This window comes from Lynx rufus, unplaced genomic scaffold, assembly GCF_022079265.1.
Source record: "Lynx rufus isolate CCGP_SWC_20201006 ecotype Redwood Valley unplaced genomic scaffold, mLynRuf1.p SCAF_11, whole genome shotgun sequence".
Lineage (NCBI taxonomy): Eukaryota > Metazoa > Chordata > Mammalia > Carnivora > Felidae > Lynx > Lynx rufus.
In genome coordinates this window covers 8,146,719-8,174,445 of record NW_025814825.1, presented here as the reverse complement: position 1 = coordinate 8,174,445, position 27,727 = coordinate 8,146,719, and positions in this window count along the sequence as shown.

Sequence of the window (27,727 nt, the reverse complement as noted above, 5' to 3'; positions counted from 1 at the left end):
TTTTTAACGTTTATTTATTTTTGAGACAGAGAGAGACAGAGCATGAAGGGGGAAGGGTCAGAGAGAGAAGGAGACACAGAATCTGAAACAGGCTCCAGGCTCTGAGCAGTCAGCACAGAGCCCAACGTGGGGCTCGAACTCACATACCGCGAGATCGTGACCTGAGCCGAAGTCAGATGCTTAACCGACTGAGCCCCCCAGGCGCCCCTCAAATCTCTGTTTTTTGTTTTGTCATTTGTATGTGTGTGTTTTATAGAAAAACTTTATGATTGGAAAACATGAAATACTATTTTAGCAATGCATCTGATTCTCTGAGCACATATACAAAATATTCCACAACTTACATGTTTAATAAGAAATAAATTTCCTCTAAATAAAGTCATTTCTTTATAGCTATAAAACACTTTTTACAAATTGTGGCTTGATTATCTTACCTGCCAAAGCTAAACAGCCTCAACTCGGTGGTAGAACAGACATTTTACACACATGCAGCTTTTAAGGGGTTCTAAGACAGTCCAGGAGAATAATCATGCTTGTTCAGTACATGATTTTTTTTTTTTACTACCCTACTTTCAAAATTTTGTTTCTATTAACATGAATTGTTCTTCATCATTTTTTTAAAAAAATTAATGTTTACTTTTGAGAGAGAGAGAGAGAATGAGAGAGACTGAGAGCAGGGGAAGGGCAGAGAGAAAGGGAGACATGTAATCTGAAGCAGGCTCCAGGCTCCGAGCCGTCAGCACAGAGCCCAGCGCGGGGCCCGAACTCACAAACTGCAACATCATGACCTGAGTCAAAGACACTTAACTGACTGAATCACCCAGGCACCCCATGTTCTTCATCATTTTTAATGTTTTCAGCACTATAAATAATTATGTATAAATCAAATATTTCGATGTTTGAAATTGGGTTTATTAAAAATAGAGTCTGAATAATAGAAAAATTGTAAAATATCACATTTATTAACAAAATGCTTTTGGACTTTATTTACATGCTTAATGTGGAATTTGACTTCATTTCCTTACATACAACTATCCAAATACCCTAGAATTTCCAATCTGTGATGAAGCGTCATGGCTCCTGGAAACTTGTGTTGAAGTTGCACTGGGCTCTATCTCCTTTGCCCTCCTACAAAATTATAGCTTCTAAATACTTAAACCCTTTTATTACATATCATCTTGAATTTAGGGCTCATTAGTTTGGGCAGTCGTGTTTTTTAGACCCACGGTCACTGTTTCAAAACTGCATTTTCAGCAGAATTTCAGGAGAATTTTGAACCTGAAATTTACAAATATTTATTTAATGGGTATATGATTAAAACCCAGAAGGCCAGAACCTGGAGCCTACTTTGGATTCTGTGTGTTTCTCTCTCTGCCCCTCCCCCGTTCATGCTCTGTCTCTGTCTCAAAAATAAATAAACGATGGGGCGCCTGGGTGGCGCAGTCGGTTAAGCGTCCGACTTCAGCCAGGTCACGATCTCGCGGTCCGTGAGTTCGAGCCCGGCGTCGGGCTCTGGGCTGATGGCTCAGAGCCTGGAGACTGTTTCCGATTCTGTGTCTCCCTCTCTCTCTGCCCCTCCCCCGTTCATGCTCTGTCTCTCTCTGTCCCAAAAATAAATAAACGTTGAAAAAAAAAATTAAAAAAAAAATAAATAAATAAACGTTAAAAAAAAAAAAAAAAAAAGACACACCTGAGACCTTGTTGCTCTCTCTGTCTACCTCTGCAGTGTGAGAACATGGTGACAGGGTGGCTGGCCGGGGCCAGAGCCCTCCCCAGTGAGTGAAACTAGCCAGCACCTTCATCCTGAACTTCTCAATCTCCAGAACCATGAAAAATAAAGACTTGTGTTTCAGACATCCAGTCTATGGTATTTTGTTCTGGCAGCCCAAGCTGACTAGAACATTCTCACTCGCCTTTCTTAAAGCGTTAGCCAATGAAATGAAGTAAGAAATTAAACAACAGAAAGAAATAAGTTAAAGAGTTTGGAAAGGAGAAGGCAACGGTGTGATTTACAAATGATATGCTTCAATGATTATAAATCTGAAGAGAATCAGTAGAAGAATTATTCGACAGATAAGGAAAATCAGTAACTTGGCTGATTGAAAGTCAAGACAAAAATTGCAATTGTAATTATATACAAAAATAGTTACAAAATAAAAGTATAAATGGATATCACCTCAATTGTATGACACCATTTATACTTAACAAAATAGTAGAAAAGTATATCTTTATTTTTATTTTTTTTATTTGAGAGAGAGAGAGAGAGAGAGAGTTCAGGGGAGAGGGGCAGAGGGAGAGAGAGGAAGAGAGAGAATCCCAAGCAGGCTCTATGTTGAGCTTGCAGCCCAGTGTGGGGCTCGATGTCACAACCCTGGGATTATGACCTGACCTGATTAAGAGTCAGAAACTCAACTGACTAAACCACCCAGGTGCCCCCAAAAGTATATCTTTAAAAATAAATATATGTGACCTGTCAGAAAAATTTCCCAAATTAATAATAATATCAATAATATATATTAATATAAATGTTAGTAACTAGAATTTATTCATCGGTCATTTTTATGTGGTAAATAAAGCCTGTTCTTAGCACTTACATGCCTTAATTTGTAATACCGACAACTCTGTGAGTAGGTATTATTTTCATCCTTATTTTACAGATGAGGAAATTGAGGCACACACATTTTTTTTTTATATGAAGTTTATTGACAAATTGGTTTCCATACAACACCCAGTGCTCATCCCAAAAGGTGCCCTCCTCAATACCCATCACCCACCCGCCCCTCCCTCCCACCCCCCATCAACCCTCAGTTTGTTCTCAGTTTTTAACAGTCTCTTATGCTTTGGCTCTCTCCCACTCTAACGTCCTTTTTTTTTTTTTTTTTTTTTCCTTCCCCTCCCCCATGGGTTCCTGTTAAGTTTCTCAGGATCCACATAAGAGTGAAACCATATGGTATCTGTCTTTCTCTGTATGGCTTATTTCACTTAGCATCACACTCTCCAGTTCCATCCACGTTGCTACAAAAGGCCATATTTCATTTTTTCTCATTGCCACGTAGTATTCCATTGTGTATATAAACCACAATTTCTTTATCTATTCATCAGTTGATGGACATTTAGGCTCTTTCCATAATTTGGCTATTGTTGAGAGTGCTGCTATGAACATTGGGGTACAAGTGCCCCTATGCATCAGTACTCCTGTATCCCTTGGGTAGATTCCTAGCAGTGCTATTGCTGGGTCATAGGGTAGGTCTATTTTTAATTTTCTGAGGAACCTCCACACTGCTTTCCAGAGCGGCTGCACCAATTTGCATTCCCACCAACAGTGCAAGAGGGTTCCCGTTTCTCCACATCCTCTCCAGCATCTATAGTCTCCTGATTTGTTCATTTTGGCCACTCTGACTGGCGAAAATGAGGCACACACATTTTATATAGCACATCTGAAGTTCCATACTTAGTGATATAAAACTAGTCCCTAATTATGTAGCACAAACATATTAACAGGAAGAATAGAGAATTCAGCCATTATTCTATGAAGGTATAGTTATTTAGAATATAGAATTGTCTATGGGAACAAAAGACAATAAACCAGGAAGTTAACATGCCATTTATGAACAAAAGTATCAAGTAATATCTATATGTCACTTCCTATATGCCATCCAACATATCTTGGACAAAATAAACTTTTAAAACAATGCTAGCAAACTGAAGCAAGCAACATATAAAAACAATTACAACAAATGAGATTACCCCAAGAATGCAACTTTTAACGAACACCTTTCAAAAAGAACTAAAGAAAACAAACCTCATCATTTAGAACAAGTTGAGCCTCTGTCTGATAGCGCTTGAAAGAAAGTCTTTTCCAAGTACAGCAGAACACACGCAATTTCAAGCAATTGCCACCAAAAACATCCTTCATGACCCATCGGAAGAATGAAGAGCAGCCTCAGGAAAGCTCTAAGATGCTGTGGAGAATACTTCTTGCCATTCAGGAAGTCGAAAACTGCTTTTACTCTTTAAAATATTTTTAAGCTTATTTATTTTGAGAGAGACGAAGCGAGCGAGTGGGGGGGGGCAGATAGAGAGAGGGGAAGAGAGAGAGAGAGACAGTCCCAAGCAGGCTCGTCACTATCAGCTCAGAGCCGGACGTGGGGCTTGAACTCACGAACCTTGAGATCATGACCTAAGCCGAAATCAAGACTCTGACACTTTACCGACGGAGCCACCCAGGCACCCTTAAAAGCACCCCTAAAGCTGCTTTTAAAAGTAGCTAAAGAATACGAAATGAAAATAAACTTACTATACAGGAAAAACAATCAAAAGCTCTACAGGTACATGAAGCCCCTGGGTTGACACAGAAGATGCGTGATCAGACTACATTTTGGGGAGAAGGCAATATAGATGGTGGGAACTTGGAATTGGGTGTAACAAGATGCATCAGAGAATGGAGACGACTTCAAAGATGAACACAAAATTTTGAAGAAACAATAAAAAATTTTTTTAAAAAATTTAAAAAAGGGGGGGAGGGGGGCACCTGGGTGGCTCCACCGGTTAAGGGTCCGACTTCAGCTCAGGTCATGATCTCACAGTTTGTGAATTCAAGCCCCGCATCTGTGCTGACAGCTCGGAGCCTGGAGCCTGCTTCCGATTCTGTGTGTGTGTTTCTCTCTGATCCTCCCCTGCTCGTGCTCTGTCTCTCTGTCTCCTTCAAAAATAAATAAAAACATTAAAAATTTTTTTTAATTTTTTTTAAGAAACAGATGGAGGCACTTCAGTTAATATTTGTTTGAAAACCCTTAAAGAAGAAAGAAACTAATGGCACACTGTATTAACTGTAGAGGGTGCAATAATGGAGGCATTTAAGGATTGTGCAATAGTTTACCAAACTCAGAAAGCTTGAGTCTAGTCCTGCAGGAGAAGCCCCTACCCCCAGTGCACACAATTAGAACGGAAGAGGCAATGGCTCTGGTAGAATCCTCTATGGGAAGAAGTCTTTCCTTACTGCAACCAAGAAAAATCAATGGAATTTTCACCAAACATCCAATTTAGAGCAACTTTGCTGTATAATAAGAAGAGGAAAATCTCTCTAAAGCTTGTGACAAAATCAACCATGTAGGTGGAAAGGCGGGCATCTATAAAATACAACCAAAAATTGTTTTGAGAAATATTTAAAAAAACCTTAGTGCTGTTGCTGTTAAGTGGTTATACGGTGGCTTGAATGAAACTTGATAGGATTATTATACTTAGATAATGTTTCACAGCTATAGATTATTTAAATGGGACTCATAATTTAAGTCTTGCAATTTACTCTATTTTTAATTTTTTTAATGTTTATTTATTTATTTATTTATTTATTTATTTATTTTGAGAGAGAGACAGAGTGTGAGGAGAGGAGGGGCAGAGAGAGAGGGAGACACAGAATCTGAAGCAGGCTTCAGGCTCTGAGCTGTTAGCATAGAACATGACATGGGGCTCGAACTCACAGACAGTAAGTAAGCTCATAACCTGAGCTGAAGGAGGCCGATTAACCGACTGAGCCACCCAGGCACCCCAACAATTTACTCTATTTTTAAGTAACATAATTAATATATTTGTTATTGCCAATAAGTCCACTACAATAAATAAAAAACATAGTGAGAATTTAATTTTCTCTCTTTCTCTCTCTCTCTCTCTCCCCATATATACATATATATTGCTTCTGGCTTACTACTATTATTTAATATCTCACATTGAGACTTCATTGGATCATAACTTTTAGAGCAATGTTTTATAAAAGTGTATTATAAAAACGTGAATTTTATTAACTAACAGCTTCCATCTTATTTGATTTTATATAGTAAAACAGTTTTGCCTTTTTGCTATTGCTATTTAATGATACCATTTATTGATCCAGAAACAACAATATTTTTCTCACTTCTGAAATAAATTTGATTTTTCTTATTCAGTTTGACACACTTTTGATTATACAATTGCTAAAATGGAAACTCAATACAATTATAATTCTTAGGCTAGTGTTTATAAATGTAGTTTATTTGAAACTGGATTTCATGAGTAATTTGTTTTCTGTTTCCCTACATCTAGACGACATAGGATAATATTTTTGTTGTTATTTAACAAGGCCCCAGAACATCAACAGTAGTTTTACATGAGTAGTCTCACAATTGGAGACATTTAAAATTCAAAGTTTATTTCTGGTAACAAATTTACTCTAGTTTTAAGAATACTTTTATTTCACTAAATCTTAGTTTATTCAAAGATAGTGGACCAACAAATGGTGATGCCAAACTAAAGACGGGTGCAAAAGAAATATGCTTGTAGAGTAAATATTCAGGTTTATCTAACTTTCCAGCTAAAATTCTCATAGGTACAGGGGCACCTGGGTGGCTCAGTTGGTTGAGCGTCCGACTTCAGCTCAGGTCATGATCTCACCATTCGTGAGTTCGAACCCTGCATCGGGCTCTGTGCTGACAGCTCTGGGCCTGGAGCCTGCTTCAGATTGTGTGTCTCCTTCTCTCTCTGCCCCTCCCCTGCTCACTCTCTGTTTCTCTCTCAAAAATAAATAAAGACTTTAAAAAAAAATTTTTTAAATTCTCATAGGTACAAATGTGTGCTGTTTATGAACAAAGTTACCTATACTTTTGAAGGAAAGAGTTCTGAATCTGAAAACAAAGGTATATTGAGAAAGAAGATATAGCTATGCGCATATTTTCAACATTTTCAAATTACTCACTTTAATTTTTTTTTTTGGTTTTTTTTTTTTTTTTTTTTTTTTTTTGCTACCAACACACTTTTGATCTGGTGCAGTATGATATCAGAGAGGATAAAGCAGCCATTTGGAAATATGTCCAGAGCATTCTCCTCTCCTCCTCCTTCCTCTTCCTCTTCTTCTTCTTCTTCTTCTTCTTCTTCATGTTATTTGTCTATTTATTTTTGAGTGAAAGAGAAAGAGAGCATAGGTGTGCACAGGTGCACACACACAAGTGAAGGAGGGGCAGAGAGAGAGAGAGAGAGAGAGCGAGCATCTGAGGCAGGCTCCAGGCTCTGAGCTTTCAGTGCAGAGCCCCAACCCAGGGCTTGAACTCATGCGCCATGAGATCATGATCTGAGCCAAAGTAAGACGCTTAACTGACTGAGCACCCAGGTGCCCAACATTCTCCTCTTCTTCTTCTTTTTCTTCTTCTTCTTCTTCTTTTCTTCTTCTTCATCGTTTATTCATTTCTAAGAGAGAGAGACAGAGCACAAACAGGGGAGGGGCAGAGAGAGAGGGAGACACAGAATCTGAAGCAGGCTCCAGGCTCCAAGCTGTCAGCACAGAGCCCGATCTGGGGCTCAAACCCACAAGCCTCAAGACCATGACCTGAGCCAAAGTCGGACAGTTAATTGACTGAGCCACCCAGGTGCCCTTCATTCTGTTCTTCTTAATAAGGCCTCCTCCCAACGGAAACTTCTTACCATGTCTAACCAACTGGGGTTTTATAAAGGCCTAAAATAACAGGAGGAGAAAGAAAGAGAAGAAATATTTGAAGAGATAGTAAGTGGGCATTTACCCAAATTAATGACAGACACCAAACCACAAATTCAGAAAGTTCTCATAACTCTGAGCAAGACAAATATAAAAGCATTTACACTTAGGTATAGTATATTCCAACCACAGAAAATCAAAGACAAAGAGAAAAATCTTGAACGAAGCCAGAGTGGGAAAAATCACTTTATTTGTAGAGGGGCAAGGATAAGAAGAGATTTAAAGTCTTAAAAGAACCACTGTCAGAGTTTCCTAGGGCTGCTCTAACAAAGTGCTACAAACTGCGTGGCTAAAACCACAGAAATTTACTGTCACATAGTCCTGTAATATACAAGTCCCAAATCAAGCTGTCTGCAGGGCCATGCTCCCTGACATGTCTCTTGGTCTTAGTCTCTTGGAATTCGTTCTTGCTTTGTATGACCAGCATGCATTGGCTTGCCGCTGAATCAGCTCCTTCTCTGCCTCATTCATCACATGGCCATTTCACATCCCCTTCCCTCTGCATATGGCTGCCTGAATTTCCCCCTTTTTATAAGGACACCAGTCATATGGACTCATCTTCATTTGGTTAACATGATTTAATTGAGCAGAACCATTTCTAACAAGACAATTAGAGAAATAAATGTCCCAGATTAACCACCCTTGCACTTATATATTTGCTTTTATATGCGCATCTTAGAATTGCAGAATTTCAGAAATGCAATGACTATGTTGTTAATCATTTATGCTCTATGTTTTCATATTTTCTCAGAAATATTACTATCTTCTCTCTAGTCTCATGGATGATAATTATGTTTTGAGATAAAAAATGATTTAAAAATCACACATGTAAAACATTATAAAATGAAAAACAAGACTTATTTCAGCTACCCTTCTTCAGGGCAAATACTCAATAATGTTGGAGTATTGTACTAGAATTTTATGCACAAAAGAGTATAAAGCATATTATATGTGCAACATATGTATATTACATATGCATATTACATGTATATAAGAACAATATACACTTATATTTTTATGAAGACATGAGAATATATGTTTCTTTTTCTCACTTAATATACCTCAAAAAGCTTTCCAGATCAGTACTCATATGAGTTCATACTATGCTACCTCACATCCATAAGAGCATCATATTATAAATATTAAGGATTTTTTTTATTTCTTTATGTTTATATGTCTTTTTCATTCTTTGTGCCCTGATATAAAAAGACATGTTTGCAGAGAAAAAAAACAATGATGTATATTTTACTATATACTGCTCAAGTATAAGCAATTTTTTATTTTTCTTGATTTTTCTTTTACTTATTGAAATATTAAATGTTTTTAAATTTATATTTTATTAATTTTTTATTTTAATTCCAGTATAGTTCACACACGGTGTTTTATTAGTTCTGGGTGCACAAGATAGTGATTCAACAATCGTATACGTTACTCAGTGCTCGTCATGATAAGTATACTCTTTTATCCCCATCACCTATTTCGCCCCTTGTGCACTGTTGGTGGGAATGCAAACTGGTTCAGCTACTGTGGAAAACAGTATGGAGATTCCTCAGAAATGAAAACTAGAACTAGCCTACAATTCAGTAATCACACTACCGGATATTTACCCCCCTCAAAACAAAAACACGAATTCAGAGGGATACATGTACCCCTGTTGGTTGCAGCATTATTTACAATAGCCAGATTATGGGAACCAGTCCAAATGTCCATCGATAAGTGAATGGATAAAGAAGATGTGATAATGCACACGCACATGAATATCATTTAGTCGTTGATTTTTAATTTCAAGAGTTGATAAGAATGACCACAACTAAGAAGGAAAAGAATCACGAATTTTTGAGCCCAGCTTCATCACTGTACTTCACTCTAAATGCTTACACAGTATGAATATGCCACACAAGTGAATATTCCTTTTGTTGTTTTTGTTAGTTTATTGTTTTTGATAAGCCCCTTATCACCCAGAAAGGAGAAAAAAAAATATGTTGGCATTTGCAAAATATTTGCTTCGCCTTGGTGCAGCCATGATGTATTAGGCTAGATATCTTCACGTCTCCACAGCAATTTATTTCAAAAATCACTTTTTGACAAAATAGTGATTGTAATATATTACAATCTACATTCTATCTACATTGTAATGTAGATAAAAGAGATTTGGATTTAATGTCACGTTAGAGTTTACATTCACTAAAAAAGAAGTTGTCAGATGAAGAACTCTCTGGAGAATTCTGCTTTAAATCAATATTTTTAAAGCAGAATTGTTTTTTTAAATCATTGAAGAAATGGCTGGATCTTCAGCTTCATGATGAGAATACCTCCCTACAGAGTTACTTACTGTTATGATGTAAGTGAGGGTAGGTAATTTCTGAATTTACAAAGCAATAAAAATTGTACTCTGCTTTCATAAGCATCTTGCCCTGCAGCCTTCTTCTGACATCTCCTACTGCAAACAATGCCTTTCCGTTAATCCATTCCAAATTCTCTTATATTTTTTTTAAAATTTTTTTAATGTTTATTTATTTTTGAGAGAGACAGAGACAGAATGCGAGTGGGTTGGGACAGAGAGAGAGGGAGACACAGAACCTGAAACAGGCTCCAGGCTCTGAGCTGTCAGCACAGAGCCCAACGCGGGGCTTGAACCCACGAACCGTGAGATCGTGACCTGAGCTGAAGTTGGATGCTCAACCGACTGAGCCACCCAAGCGCCCCAAATTCTCTTACCTTCATTTTTTACTCCTCTTTCCTTCACTCCAGCTGACCATCTTGAGCCAAAACAAGAAAGGATCCCATGGATTATCAGTAGCATCCCTTTAAGATGAATCATTGACTGTGTACACTTTGTAAGTAATTATTCACATTACAACAATTGCTTCAATCAGACATTAGCACCTCCAGCTTTCTATATTTTAACTTTTTCTTTTTCTCTTTCACTGTTTGAAACCTAGTGCAATTTCAGGTATTAGGTAGGGAGATTTGAGTTGGCAGAGAGGAGAATCCTGCTGGACGCATTGTCAACTATGCTACTTGTCCACTAGAAACATCATATGAGCCTTATAGGTAATTTTAAATATTATAGTAGTCACACTAAAACATAAAAAGTACAATGAATTTTAGGGGCTCCTGGGTGGCTCAGTTGGCTGAGCGTCCAACTTCGGCGAGGTCATGATCTCACAGTTTGTGGGTTCGAGCCCTGTGTCGGGGTCTGTGCTGACAGCTCAGAGCTTGGAAACTGCTTTGGAGTCTATGTCTTCCTCTTTCTCTGTCTCTCCCCTGTTTGTGTTCTGTCTCTCTCTCTTTCAAAATTAAAGCATTAAAAATTGTTTTTTAAAGTACAACAAATTTTAATAATGTTTTTTATTTAACTAATAATATCCAAAACATTATCATTTCAATATGTAATTAATGTAAAAAATATTGAGACATCGTGCATTCTTTTATTGAACTAAGTCTTTGAAAATGTGTGTTTCAGGCATATAACGCATCTCAACTCAGAACTAGCCACATCTTGGTGTTCATGGCTACATGGGCTACCATACTTGCTAGCGGCTATCCTATTGTATAATTGAGGTCCAGGGGCTAACTCAAGGATAGATGGAGCTGGTCGGGAAATCTAAAATCTGTTCTTCACAAACAGCTCTCAGATCTCTAGAGCAAATGTGGAAACGGTTGTTGGTGTAGCAGGAGATGTATAAAATCGTCTCAAGCGATTTCGGCTGTAGAAGAATCTGTATCACTTCATCACCAGTCTTTGATGATGGGATCTGAGATTCATGTCTCTGATTTGTCAGCTTTTTCACCAGAAAAAAATTTCCTTCTTAGCACAACTTGATTTCTATTATTCCTTACGTATCTCTAATGTGACCCCCCAATACAATTTTCTCTTTAGCTAAATCAGAAACCCCAGAGACATATTTTATTAATTCTAACATATTTATTGACATTTCCATTAGGATTTTTAATGCTACAGGCTTAAAAAAATTAAACTCTAGAATGTGCCTCTGCAAATCTAGTTTTATTCTTCCTCTAAATAGGAAATTTCTGAAAAATATGTATGTTTCCATGAAGGGGATTCTTCATGATGATAGTTATTACTGCATAACAAATAAAAATGTCGAATGAATGGATGAAGTTCCCAAAATATGATGAAACCTCACAACCACAGTGCTTTCAGATCAAAGGCATTTTCAATCTTCTATAAGCACCTAGAGTTATCAGTAATCACAATGGGTAATGCAAGGTAAGTTTTAATACCTCAAGCACATTTCCATCTCTACACTTCATTTATTCCACAAATTAGTTTACTATAAATCCATCATCAGTAACAAATTTTATATAGCGTTTCATAAAAAAGTGATTTCTTTTATTGCTTTTCACATTTGGAGCACTTTTTTTTTCCCTCCACTTTTTCATACCCAAGTAAACATATAGGTCTTATCATGCCATTAAAATAGTACAAATTGTATAAAACCTGTCAGCATCAATAAGAACAGTTTGACGCTTTCCATTATGCCAAACACCATGTGAGTGCCCTATGTCCTTAACATTTATAGATTTTTTTATTATAATCAGCATAAGAAAAACAGAAATACATTCCATCAAATAGAAGCAAATCAGCATGTTCAATGGTTTTAAAGTGACTTAGCTAGAAATTAATTTAACTGAAATCATCAGCCTATTGAGAAATAAGAATGACAGTTTATAAGCTTCTTCCTCCTGAATATAAATATCATTTGAAATGTAAATGCAAATCAACTGAATAAAAACAGTCTGGAATGGAGATTCAAGTGTTTCTTCTGTACACTAACCAATCTTGTTTGAGTTGACACATATAATTCCATAAATCAGTATCTTTCTAATTGTTATATCTTTTAGGGTAAAAAGACTCACAAAAACCTTTAAGACATTCTTCTGGAACTATGGAGTTATACATAATTTATCCTATTTTCTTCAGCTGTAGTGGAGTTGGATGGCCATTTATTTTCTCATTAATTTAAGTGTATATAAAATGGAAAAAAATAAAAAGGCATAACTGCTTTATTAAAATCATTGGCTATTATGGAATTTAGATTATGATTCTGAATCATACTTTTGTGTTTACAGAAACTAATACAAGAGGTGCTTTGTAATTTAAATATGTTTATGAAATCAGTTAAAGTATAGTTTATCTTTTAAAAATGTTACTGTTGGGACGCCTGGTGGCTCAGTCGGTTAAGTGTCCGTCTTCGGATCGGGTCATGATCTCGCGGTCCGTGAGTTCGAGCCCCGCGTCTGGCACTGTGCTGACAGCTCAGAGCTCAGAACCTGGAGCCTGTTTTGGATTCTGCGTCTCCCTCTCTCTCTTACCCTCCCCCGTTCATGCTTGTCTCTCTGTCTCAAAAATAAATAAACATTAAAAAATATGTTTAAATGTTACTGTAGATGATGTTATTCATTTCAAACCAAACTATGATCCAGGCTGGTAATTCTCAGCCATTGACATCTCAAATAATACCAGTTACTCATCAATGTACATGATGGAAATAGATTTTTTTCCCTGAAGGCATATTTGTGACAGCATTATTAATTAATATTATAAGATATCTTTCTCCACAGAGATAAATAACATTTTGGCACCAATGCTGGCAAGTAGATCACTTATTCAGAACAATTTTCCATTGGTATTCACAATTCTCATTATTTTAATAATATAATGAAAATATCAAATTTCCATTGCAGTGAAGAAGATAATTCACAGCTGCTGCTGAAATACAAATCAATGCTTCTTTCTGAAGATTGGAACACACTCATTCAGAGCTCTAGGACTGTATGTGTCTCCTTGACTCAGCAATTCCACTTCCGAAAATTTGTCTTCAGAAAATTACTAAGGACAGGCAAAGAAGGCTGCTATAACGATATAGGTAAAGACAAGCCCTTAACTAAATAATTTTACAAATATAAAATTGCAACTGGGGTAAATCTCATGAAGAAAAACCATGTATGCCTGTGATGGTAAAAATGACCTAGGTAGGGAGACCAAAGAAGAATCTTCCTCTAGGTAAATACCAATCTGAACTTAGAACATGAGAATAAGTTAATAAACAAGGGGCATATGGGACACGTGCAACAGAGGTGTAACAGACACTGAGGCATATGGGACACGTGCAACAGAGATGTAACAGACACTGAGGAAGAGGTGTGAAAAGTATAAGTAATTGAAAGTAGTTCAATGATATGAGAGTAAATGGGATAACATGAAGTTATGGTAAAGGAGGGGTCTTGAGATTGAAGTCGAGGCTGAGTGTTTTAGCACCTAATTGAAGTTAGCTTTAAATGGTGGGAAGATAGCATTAGGCACTGAGATAGTAACATATTTCTCTGGCTCTGGTGAAAGCTTAGAACGGAGATGTTCACAACCCAATCAGAAACTATTGTATTTGACTCCATGAGGATGATGGTGGCTTGGACTTGAATAGAGGTCGATGGAGTGGCCAGTTAACAGATTTCTACATATATCAAATAGGAATAATTCACATAGGAATGAGGAAGCAGAATTGTCCAAGTGGATTCCTGAACTTACGGTTTATGGACAAAGTTTTCTGAAGAGTTGCCAGGAAGAACTGAATGGAGATCATGAGTTTTCCTTTGAACATAGGACTTTTGGAGTCTATGAGATATTTACAAAATATGTAAAGAAGGCAGCTGGATATATAGATTGTGAGTTCAGAAAAGAGATTAGTGCTAAAGACATGATTTCTTCATTTTTTTTTAAGCTAATGAATGGACTCTTGGGGATGAGTTAGATAATCTGAGGGGAGTATGTAGGGCAGAGAGTATGAGAGGGGAAGTGGTACAGTGCAAAACTCAAAGGAATTTCAAAATTTAATGTGAAAGTAGAGGAGAATAATCCTAGAAAGATGACAAGGAGCAGTCAGGGAAGCAAAAGGAAATTTGAAGAGCACTATATCAGAAAAACAAGACAAAAATATTTTTTTTCAAGAAAGGATGGGGCGCCTGGGTGGCGCAGTCGGTTAAGCGTCCGACTTCAGCCAGGTCACGATCTCGCGGTCCGTGAGTTCGAGCCCCGCGTCAGGCTCTGGGTGGATGGCTCGGAGCCTGGAGCCTGTTTCCGATTCTGTGTCTCCCTCTCTTTCTGCCCCTCCCCCGTTCATGCTCTGTCTCTCTCTGTCCCAAAAATAAATAAAAACGTTGAAAAAAAGAAAGGAGGAGACATGTCTGAAAGAAGAAGGGTAAAAAAAAAAAATATATATATATATATTCCATATATATGTTCCATATATATATTCCATATATATGTTCCATATATATGTTCCATATATATATTCCATATATATATGGAATTTAATTAAGTAATTGGATAGATTGACCATGAAAGCCTACAGAGGGAAGGCTGGTGATAGTCATTTATAACATCAAAAACTAAAAATAACAAGGATGTATAGAAAGAAGGAAATAAAACAAAATTAATGACAAAGCAATGTTCAAAATACATTAAAAGACTAAGAGTTCTTAAAAGGATCTGTGGGTTTAACATGAGCCTGCTTGGGATTCTCTCCCTCCCTCTTTCTGTCCCTCTCTTGCTCACTCACATTCTCTCTCTCTGTCTCAAAATATAAAATAAATAAACTTTTCAAAAATAAAATAAATAAAATGTACTATGTATAGAAATAAGATAAATACTTACAGGTTATTCAGAAGAAAGATTTCCAAATATTTAAATTATTTAAATCATCTCTCAAGGGGGAAAAAAAAAGAAAGACCTCAAATCCAAGTTAGCAAACAAAATTATATATATATATATATATATATACACACACACACACACACACGTATATGCTTTTTTTTTTTAAGTTCATTTATTTATTTTGAGAGAAAGAGAGAGAAAGCATGTACGAGCAGGGAAGGGGAAGAGAAAGAGTGAAAGGGAGAGAGAGAGAATCCTGAGCAGACTCCACACTGCCAGCGTGGAGTCTGACATGGGGATTCACAAACTCAAAAACCCTGAAATCTTGACCTGAACTGAAACCAAGAGTTGGACGCTTAATCAACTGAGCCACCCTGGTACCCATATATATATATATATTTTTTTTTAATTACATACGTGTTATTTTACTAATATGTTATGATCTCTAAAACATAGATAAGGATAGAAGTTTTAAAAGGTAAATCACACAACAATTTAACATAAATATTGTAGTTATGAATCAAAAAAACATTTTTTGTCTGTTATAATTATTATTATCATTATTAACACTATTTCTCTGTTTGATTTATTTCACTTAGGACAAGGGCTTAAATTGCATCCCTGTTACCCCAAATGGCAGGATTTTCTTTATTAGAGCTGATAATATTCCATTGTATAGGGGCGCCTGGGTGGCTCAGTTGGTTAAGCGTCTGACCAGATTTTGGCTCAGGTCATGATCTCACGGTTTGTGAGGTCGAGACACACACTGGGATCTGCGCTGGCATTGCGTGGATTTCTCTCTCTCCCTCTCTCTCTCTCCCTCCCTCAAAAGAACAAATAAACATTAAAAAATATATATTCCATTGTGTATACATATACTACATATTCTCTTGCTTCTTTTTAGTTTACTTACTTTTATTTTTTATTTTTATTTTATTAAAGTATAGTTGACACACAATGTTACATTATTTCAGGCGAACAACATAGTGATTTGACAAGTCTGTAACGATGCTCTGCTCATCCCAAGTGTAGCTACCATCTGCCACCATTCAACGCTATTACAAGAACATTGACTATGTTTCCTGTGCTATAGCTTTTATCCCTGTGAATTTTTCATTCTATAACTGGAAGCTTATATCTCCTACTCCCCTTTACTCATAATGAATTTAATGGTTTTAGTGAAAGCAATGATCTAAGATTAGGTTCCTAGTCCACTTTAATACTTAATTGTTATCTCTATTGTAGCTAAACATATAATCTCTAAGGAATCAATACATATATTATTCAATATCCACTTTGATAAAGGCTCATTATTAATGGAATATAATGAATTCATATGTCAAAATATGCCATTTCTGATATATTGTTACTGTATATAATGTAATTGGCTGACAAAAATGCTCACTCAAGAGTAGAAATGAAAGTACCTACTAGCCATCTTCTTGTTTAATTCTGGAGCTTGCTTTATGAATGCCATTTTATTTATTTATTTATTTATTTATTTATTTATTTATTGTATATTTACTTTTGAGAGAGAAAGAGGCAGAGCACGAGTCGGGGAGCAGAAAGTGAGGGAGATACGGAATCTGAAGCAGGCTCCAGGTTCTGAGCCATCAGCACAGAGCCTGATGTGAGGCTTGAACTCACAAGTGGTGAGATCATGACCCGAGTAGAAGTGGGGAGCTTAATGGACTGAGCCACCCAGGAGTCCCTACGAATGCTACTTTAGATTTACCATTTCTTCATCAGTAATATTTTAAAATTATCCACTTTCTGAGGATCAGTATAATTGAAAATAGATAATTTAGGGGCATCTGGGTGGCTCATTCGGTTAAGCACCTGGCTCTTGATTTTGGCTCACGTTATGATATCTCATGGTTTATGGGATCAAACCCCAGGTCGGGTCCTGCGGTAACAGTACAGAGCCTGCTTGGGATAATCTCTCTCCCTCTTTCTCTGCCCCATCTCCCAATCTCTCTCTCAAAAATAAATAAACAAACATTAAAAATTAGATAACTTGGGGTGCCTGGGTGGCTCAGTTGGTTGAGCATCCATCTCTTGGTTTTGTTTCAGGTCATGTTCTCACAGTTTTGGGGGTTTGAGCCCCACATCTGGCTCTGTGCTAATGGCACAGAGACTCCCTGGGATTCTCTCTCTCCCTCTCTCTCTGCCTCTCCCCCACTCGTGTCTTCTCTGTCTCTTTCAAAATAAATAAATTAACTTAAAAATTTCAAAATAAACTTTAATGTTTATTTATTTTTGAGAGAGAGACAGAGACAGAGAGACAGAGTGTGAGCAGGTAAGTGTTAGAGACAGAGGGAGACGCAGAATCCAAAGCAAACCTCGGGCTCCGAGTTGTCAGCACAGAGCCCAACCCGGGGCTTGAACTCATGAACCTTGAAATCATGACCTGAGCCAAAGTCGGACACTTAACTGACTGAGCCACCCAGGTGCCCCCTAAAATGTTTAAAAGTAAATAACAATACAGGCGTTTTCTTTTACTGCCCAAAGTAAACAATATGCTGTAAAGGGACTACTGCCTACACACTTTTCGAACTTTCCTTTTCCCCTTGTGTCTTCTGCGCTGTGGTGTGTGCTTAGCTGATGCAGGAATTCTGTTAAATTTACTGCATGTGTTAACATTGCTTTTGCTTGTTTAGATAAAATAACAATATAAACAGATGTTTTGGTATTTTCTTTCTGTACCCCATTGGATTATTTTGCACATTCCACTTTGCAGAAAAATAATTTAAGCTACCACAAGATCACATAAATGTATTATAATAAAAAAGCATACAGTAATAACAGTGCTTAGGGAAGAAAGTATTCTGATCAACACCGGGTTTTGTCATTTCTATAGCTAAAAATCTCTCCACACTTTCCACGACCTCTTCCTTTTTGCTTAGCCTCCAAAATGTGTGAGGATCTGATAATTAGCTCTCTGTATTGGTATATGAATTAGGTCTAACATGTAACAAATTCTTCCAAGGTAAGATACAATGTCCATCAAGATTTTGATTTGTTTACCTGTTTGCTTTATTTACTGGATTAATTTGTTTTATTTACGAACTAGTTTATTTGTGCAGCATTATCCAAAAAAGGCTAACAGAACCAGAATGTGAATTCTGGCCTATTTTCTAACTCTATACTGATATTATTAAACTGCATGGTAAAAATACATTGACCAATTCAAGCACACACCCACACACCCACCCACACTCACCCATACACACATAGCACATTTTCTAGACTTCATTAAAAATAACAAACACATGGGGAGATTAAGAAAAAAATGGGAATAAATTTCCTCATTTATTTTTGAGTTTCCAGAATCATGTAACTCTAGGTTATTAGGGCAGAAATGTGTTCTTTTCTGGTCAGTTATTTATTAGTGATTTTCAAATACATTTAGTCCATTAAGCATTTTAGTAGGTCTTAAAGCATCTTGAAATATTTTTTTCTCCTTTTAAAATTGCTATCCTCACAAAATAAACCTGCATCTACTTAGAATTAATTGAAGGGAATCCTATTTCTCTGAGATTCTGCCAGTATAGTGCTATCATGCTAACATTAAGTTTAATAAGTAGATTATGAATTAATATCAGAAGCAAAAATATGAGACATGAAGGTTGTTGAGCATATTTGATAAATGCAAGGGCTCTCCAGTCAGACTGCTTGGGTTCAAATCCTGACTGCGCCATTAAATAGCTGCATGACTGTGGATAAATTATTCAATTTCCTGCATTTTAGTTTCCTTGTGAGGAAATTCCTTGAGAGGAATTCCTCTCAGAATTGTTGAAAAAAAGATAAAGTTAATATATGGGAAAATGACATTAATTTCTCACACAAAGAACTTAATAAAATTTAAATGTTGTTATGATTATGCTGAGCTCCATACAAAATAATTTAAATGACTACTATGCTTGATCTTTTAAACTATGTTTTCATGAGTTGAAAGCATTCATGCCCTTTCTAAAGAAGACCAGTGCACATATTGTCTCCCGGGGAAATTGTTCTCCATTTATGCTCTCTGTTGACAAAGAAGTCTCAAAATAGTTACTCTGAGGAATTCAGGATTACAAAATGTTTTTGAGTTACTGTTTCCAGTTAGTAGTTCAATACCTATAGCTTACTGGGAGATTCCTGGCACTTATGTGAAGGTCGAACCAACGAGGAATAATATTTATTATTACACTACATAAAAGTTTAAAACGTTTCTGAAAGTTCTTGTAAAAACTTTGTTCATTATATAAAGGAAAAGCCACATTTTAGCCAATCTTTTAATGAGATTTAGAAACATGTTTACTGAAAGAATAGTATTAAACCAGTACCAAATGGAGATATATTTTTTTAAATGTTATATCACCACAATCAAACAACATATATGGGAACTAATGCGAAAATCACAGTTCTCTGGAAATTCATACACTCATCTAAGTTCCATTTTTTTTTTTAATTTTTGAGAGAAAAAGATAGAAAGTTGGGGGGAGGGGCAGAAAGAGAGGAGGACAGAGGGTCTGAAAGCAGGCTCTGGAGGGACAGCAGAGAGCTCAATGAGGTCACAAACTCACAAATCATAAGATCATGACCTAAGCCAACATCAGATGTCCAACCTATTGAGCCATGCAGGCGCCCCATTCTTTTATTTTTTTAATATTATTGACACTGTATTAGTAAAACTCAGTTTAAATCCTTCAAAATCAAGCTTTCTAATGTTTCAAGTTACTCAAAATGACCACGACAAACCATAATTCAATTAACTATGTTATTTGAGATGTTAAAAGGGCAAAATTTAACTAAATTCAGCATCTTCTTTTCTGCACCCACTTAGAATGTTAATCACCTAGTATATTGGGTGATCTTTTCAAAAATGTACGTGTATACTATATTGCATCAATCATAGAATATCTATCTATCCATCCATCTACTTACCCATACATATGCCAGTAAAGTTCTTTGATGATTGAAGATCTTTTTCAGCTTTTCTTTCAGTATTACTAAATAAATCCTGCTTGAAATACTTTATCAAAAGATAATGCCTTCTTAGGTTTGCGTAATACTTTAAAGTTTAGAAAGACTGTTCGTAATTACATACAGAAACATACTTTGATCATTTTGTCTCCCCTCAAACCTATGATATAATGTAGAAGACATAATGTAAGGTAACAACCTTATAAGTCAAACACTTGTGAAATCCCTCCCTTTTCACTAAAGAAGGAATTCAGGACTTGCCATTAGCCAATAGAAATGGCCAAGGTGATGGGATGTCACTCCCTTGATTAGGTTCCATTGCAAGGCAACTACAATGAGATATCACACACACACAATTGTATTATGTTCTATAGGACTCCATCTTTGCACACTGGAGTGAAACATTCCACTGTTCACCTTAAAAATAATACTGTCAGATAATCCGTGGAGAAGGTTAGGTGGCAGGAGACTGTGGGCAACCTCTGGGACCTCAGAGTAGCCTCCAGTTGACAGCCAGTAAGAAGGAGGTGTCCTCAGTCATATAACCACAAGGAAATAGATTCTTCCAAACAACCTGACTGAGCCTGGAAACAGATTCTTGCCCAGTGAGCCTCCAGATGAGAATGTAAACAACTGTCACTTTGGCTGCAGCCTGGTAAAACCGTGAGGAAAAAAAAACTCTGCTTAGTCTTCTAGACTTCTGGACTAAACAAGCTGTAAAATCAATGGGTACTACTGACTGGTTGAAAAATTAATCCATTAACTTTGTGGCAATTGGTTAGGCAATAACAGAAGCTAAGACAGTTAGATATAGTCATGTTCATCTTTATATCAGTGTGAGAATAAAAGTATGGAGAATTCAAGCACTTTGCCCAAGATGTTATTGCTAGTGAGTTCCAGAGCCAGTTCTTTGACCCAGTTTTAATTTCTTCTTCTTCTCCCCTTTCTATACTTTGCAAGTATAGGTATCATTTGCTGAATGTTACCTGGATGCTAGAAAATTACTTACCATCTATAGTCATTATCCTTACAAAAACCCTATGAGGAACTTCTTTCTTATTACCACCTTATCACACATGAGAATGTTTGTATGATTGCCTCCCACTTACAGATGAAAGGTTACTTAACTTTCTAAAAGCACCAAACAAGAATTAAATTTTAACTCCAAAACTCATGCTATTAAGCATTCTTTATGATTCCAGTGCTTCCTTTATCACCCCACTGTTGCCTAGAATATTGCAGATACAGTAAACTAGAGACGTAATACTCGTAAGGGCAAATCTAGGCTGATGTCGCCATATTCCTTGATTTTTTAGGCCAATCAAATAAACATGGGAGTTATCTCTTAATATTTCAAACCTCTCTTAGAGGATTAAGTGTTTCTGATAATGAAAAAGATCCGATTTATAATTATTATTTATTAAAATTAAAATATAGTTTATCTGAAATTATAAGTAAAGTATAAGGAAACAGACTGCTCTCAAATACCAGTTTTTATACTTAATCCCATAAACATAACATCATTAAAGCAGATACAGCAAGCAAAACCTTTTCTTTCTTGAGAAGTAGTCTTCTATATGAGAAAAAAAAAAAAGGCTGGAGAGTGTGTATATAAAAACTCTAGTCACAACAAAGCCATTTCTTCTTTTCAAACTCTTGAACTAGTGTCCCAAAGAGAACTGGAAAAGACAGACTTTTATGTTGTTCTGGTTTTAGAGAAAAATAATAGTAAAATATTTTAAAGTAATATCAGGGAGACAATAAAAAGAAACAGTTTATTCAGCCACAGCATGTGGGGATAAAAGCAATTAAAAAGGAGATTCAAACAGAGAATACACCATTTTCCTTCTATACTAAAGTTGGAATATACTGACCTAGTTAGCTTCTTAAACAGCACAAAGACTATGTCTACACTAGATCATTTTGAGGCATCAAATAGTCACTGGACGCAGGAATAAAACCGTGTCACAGTTTCTATTGTAATCTGAATCATGATGCAATAGATTGCAATGATGCAACCCACCATTTGAGAAGCTGAGCCCAGAAACCATACCTGAAATGCTTTTTCCATTCTGTTTCCATTTGCTTCATGGATGAAGAGACAGGATAAGATATTTGAAGACATGCAGTTAAGGTCAGGTAGCCAAAGGATGGTAAGAATAGATTTGAAATCCAGGGTCTCTCACAGTTTGCTCTTTGGTATGTTAATGCTACTTACACAGCATCCATAAATCATGACCCCAAACAAATAATATTATTACTGATTTTGTCAAACAAAAGACCAAACTATTTGCAAAAAGAAAAGGTAACAGCATTTTGCCCAAAGGAAAATAACTCAGCAAATTTATAATGTCAAGAAGTCAGTAAGATAATTTGCTAACATTAGAAAAATTTTATGGATAATGCCATGTCCTCATGCAAGATAAAGGTACAATAATCATATCTCATGTACAAAGTACAAGATGACCTAGTGCTTAAGAACGTGAATAAAAATGCTTTCCAACTTTTCTTTTTAAAAAAAAAAAATATTTAGTTTGAGAGAAAGAGAGAGCCGACACATGTGAGCAGGGGAGGGGCAGAGAGAGAGAGTGAGGGAGAGAATCCCAAGCATGCTCTGGGCTGATCTCAAGAACAAGGAGATCGTGAACTGAGCCAAAATCAACAGTCAGACGCTTAGCCAACTGAACTACCCAGGCACCCCAAAATGCTTTCCAACTTTCTTTGAAACCCTTGAATATGGTAAGACACAGAGAAATAATGGGATAACATTTGTTTAAATAAAATAAAGGACTGAGAATTCAGAGTACTTATAGACACAGTTCTTCTGTGTGTGAAACAACTTACAAATTTCAACACATCTCAAACTTTAAAGTGTAAATTAAATTACAACAAATAAAAGAAAAAGCAAGTATTGCTAATAATAGTCTTCATAATGATACATTTAAGAATTGAAAATATATGAAGATACATTTCTATTTTTATTTTATAGGAATTTCTATTATTTCATGTTCATGTATATTCACAATACCAATGTCAAAACATGAGACAAAAATAAATGTACATAAAAATAACAAAAATATATTTATACATTTTTATATTTCTTTTACTTATATTTTCTGTTTACAAAGAGCTACAAACACACCATAGAAAATTTCACAACATAGAGACAGTACAAAAGAAGACAAACTTTTCGTTAATTATATCAAGTGAAACATTATCATCAAACTTTGGAAAGTTTTTCATAATATTTTACTCATATTTATACACATAGGAAAATATATATATATATATATATATATACATATATATAGCATATATATGTATACATATTTATACTTTATTATGAAACATATATATATATACTTCAATGAATGTTATATGAACAATATATTTAATATATCTTGAATTAAACACATTTGTTATGTTTTTGATGTTTAAACTATTTGTTTAGGGCTGCCTGGGTGCCTCAGTCAGTTGAGCATCCAACTCTTGATTTCAGCTCAGGTTGTGATTCAAGGGTCATGGGATTGAGCCCTGTGTGGGACTCCATGCTGAGCTTGGAGCCTGTTTAAGATTCTCCCTCTTCCTCTCTCTCTGCTCCTCCTGTATTCTCTATCTCCCTCTCAAGTAAGTAAATAAATATGTTTACACTTAATAAATTTATTAAAATTTCAATTAAATAAAGTTATCACATTTATTAGTTTCATTTAATTTAAATGTATAAATTAAATTTAACATTTTGATTAAACATATTAATATGTATAACATGGACACACGCATACATAATATAGTATAACAGGTAAAATATAAATATACTATAAGTAGGTAAGACACTTCTAGGTATATAATCACAACAACTTACTACAGAATACTGAAGAATTATCTGCACTCCTATGTTTATTGCAGCATTATTGAAAATAGGCCAGATATGAACACAACTAATTGTCCATCAATGGATAGATGGATAAGAAAGATTTCATATGCACACACACACCCACACACACACACACACATATGATGAGATATTATCCATTCATGAGAAGAATGAAATCCTTCCATTTGCAACCAAATGGATGGTCCATAAGCACATTTTGCTAAGTGAGATAAGTCAGACAGAAAGATAAATACTGCATGATCTCACTTATTTGTGGAATATAATAAAGTTGAACTTGCAGTGGCTGGGGTGGGGAAAATGGGGAGATGTTATTCAAAGAGTACAAATTTTCAGTTAGAAGATGAATAAGTTTTAGAGATCTAATGCACAGCATTGTACTTATAGATAACAATACTGTAGTATATACTTAAAAGTTGCTAATGGAGTAAACCTTAAATGTTCTCACCACACAAAAAAAGGTAATTGTTTGAGGTGACAGAGGTAATCTTAGCTAACACTAAGATAGTAATCATATGGCAATATATAAGTGTATCAAATTAATACACTACACACCTTAAAGTTGCATATTATATGACAATTTTATCCCAATAAAGTTGGGGAAAACAATTAAAATTTAATTTACGTTTTTAATGATAGTTTTACAATATGATATATCTTCTTTCAAACTTGGACTGAGATCACATAAACAAAAATAACACTTAACCATCTATAGAGCCAACATTGTTAGGATTTTGAAAAACTATCTCACCTATAAATATCTCAGAGAAGGGTTTAGGTGTCTATAGGAAAATATACAAGTGGAGGCAAAATGTCATGCTTTTTAAAAGTGTTTTAATACTTTGAGAAGAATCATAAACACACTCTTATTTCTTTCCTTCTCTCTGTTATGCTGGCATTTGAAAAGCTGTATTTAGTTAAAAATTCATTAACTCATTCTGCTACAAGATAAACCATAATTGTCCTAACTGTTATTGGCAGAAGAAAAAACAGTCTATCTCAATGTTCAATTAGGATTGCGCACAGAGGTGTAACTTTATCAATGTTGACATTTGCACAAGATCTGCATATTTAAAATGTGATCATACTCTACTAAAATGAGTACTGTTGCTGTGGACACAATATAACATACTTTAATGATCGCATTAATATTGACATATTATCCTAGGTCAAGATAAAGCAGTAAAATGGTCATTTAAATTAAATCGCTCACAGTATTGATTTTATTGCCATTTCTACAGATATGAAAGGATGCTTTAATTTTAGAACCCGATATGACAGGCCATTTTAATTCTATCAGATTCAAGGAGTCTGAGGGCGCTCTGTGTGGGTGTTCAAAGTCTAAAAATATTAAAACATTGAATTTCTTCCTGAATTTCATCAACCTGATTTTTTTAAACTAGAAAGAAATGTTCCCAAAATAGGTTTCTAAACTCTCTTTTGCTTGCTTTTCCCACTGACTTCTCTGTTGATTCTGCCTTACAAAAAGATGCAATATATATAATATCTGCTTAGAAACGAATATATATATATATATATATCCACGTGGATATATATATATGGATATATATATATATATGGATATATATATATATATATATATGATAAGAGCTTTCTCCATATTTCTTTTAAAAAGAAAAAAATCATCTACTGCCAGATGTGGTAAATAATATTGAATATTCCAAGAATTTAAAAAAGATCAATTATTGAAGGAGTGTAAAGATGCCAAACTACATACATCAAAATTTCTTATGATTTATTTAAAAATTCAACATTTTATTTTTAATTCAGGACTTATCTCCTGAGTGCCTGCTATGGAACAAACTGGGAATTCAAAGTTAAATAAAACTGGATTTATTCCCTTGAGAAGCACAACTATCTTATACTCTCTTCTTGACAACACGAAATTATTGTCAAAAATTTTGGATTTTGGAGTGTCTTATTATCTTAATGTTCATGAGACCTCTCTTAAAACATTAATAACTTATGTTTTAAAAATGATAATTGCCTTATTTTTTTTTTATTACTGGCACTGTTTTTGAAATTTGGGAAATGTGAAGAAAAACAAACAAAAAACAAATAAAACACTAGTCGCTAGCTTCCAGGGTTATAACCTATTCAGAGACATAGTTATATAAACATTTAACTATAAAGAAAAGCTAATGCAAATTGATGTCCATTTTGGAGAACTTTTTTCTCCCTCTTTCTCAGTTCCAGAGGTATATTGAAAAGTCTTCAAAGATTAAGGAAGAGTGACTTGAGGAATTTCAATTGCCAATCAATTAATTTTGTTTCTAATTAACCAACATGGAAATAAAATAATGTAAAATCAAAGTGAATGTCATCTCGATTGGGGGCAACCTTCTTTTTCTTTAAGAAGATTGTTTTGGTTTGGGTTACGTTTTTAAGTACAAATTAATTGTCAACAAGGTCTTGTGAAATTCTAATTTGTATTTGTTGCTTCTTCCAATCTAGAAAGGCCTAACCTCGAGTAATTTCTATAAGATTTTGGAATCTCTTATAATCTCAGAGCATGACAAGCTGGAAGGGAATAGAACTCACTTTTCCAATTCAATTTTTTACTGAGATGATTTGAAATTACAATATGCTTCCTAGGCAACCAGTACTGACCAGATACAAAATGGTGGTAGCCAAGTCAAAATTGGCTTTGGTGATGATCCCAAGAAGAGGAAGGAGAGAATAATAGAACTGAATGGAAGGGAACCAGACATCTATGTAATAATCCCATCATTAATTCAGAGAATGTGCCAATCTTTTTAAGCCTGAAGCTCAGGATTCTCCAAATCCATATAATAAGGCGGCAAAGCTGTGACTAGTTTTTTTGGGTTTCCTTTCCAGGGAAAAGCCAGCAGATTCAAGTTACTACTAGTTCCTCAACTCTGTCTATGACGACAGTCCAAAATCTTCTGAGTTTCGTAAGGAATTTATTAGGAGATTAGATGGGCCTGTCCCCATTTTGTCACACTTGCCTTTGCATTCATTCATTGGTTCATTCATTTGTAACAGTTGTTACTTTGAAAAAAATAAAACAGTGTCTCTGCCCTTCTGGAGTTTCCATTTTGCAGAGGACAGCAAGCAGACAAGATGATTTCAGATAGGAGCAAATGCCATGAAAAGAATAAAGCAAGAAGCTGTTTTACAGTGGAAAGAAGGCCTTTTGCCTGAGCAGTGAAGTGTACAGCAGAGATTGGCAGAGCAAGTGCAAATTTTTGAATATGCTTTATAAAAATACATGACTCCCTGAAAAGTCTCTCTAAGACTCAGCATTTTCCAAGAATGGCACTTACGTATATTTTGATGATCTGTTAAAGTCATAAATGCATGCTTTTTATGGCTTTAATTACTGAGTAAATTTCCTAATGTTGTAAAATCCTGTATAGCTGACGGGAAGAAATCCTCATAATAGTTTGATGGTCTTCAGACAATACACAAAATAGCTATTAATGAGTTCTGTGCAAAATGCATTGCCTGATAACTTGCTTGCTTGAGGCAATTGACATGGAAATGAAATTATTAGCTGAACTGGGCTTTAATCCTGGCCTTGGCCCTAGCTAGATGAATACGAAGTAACTACTCTGGACCTTGGTTAATTATTTGTGAAACAAGAGGATTGCTAAAAGGGAACCCTCACTACTCAATCTCGTGT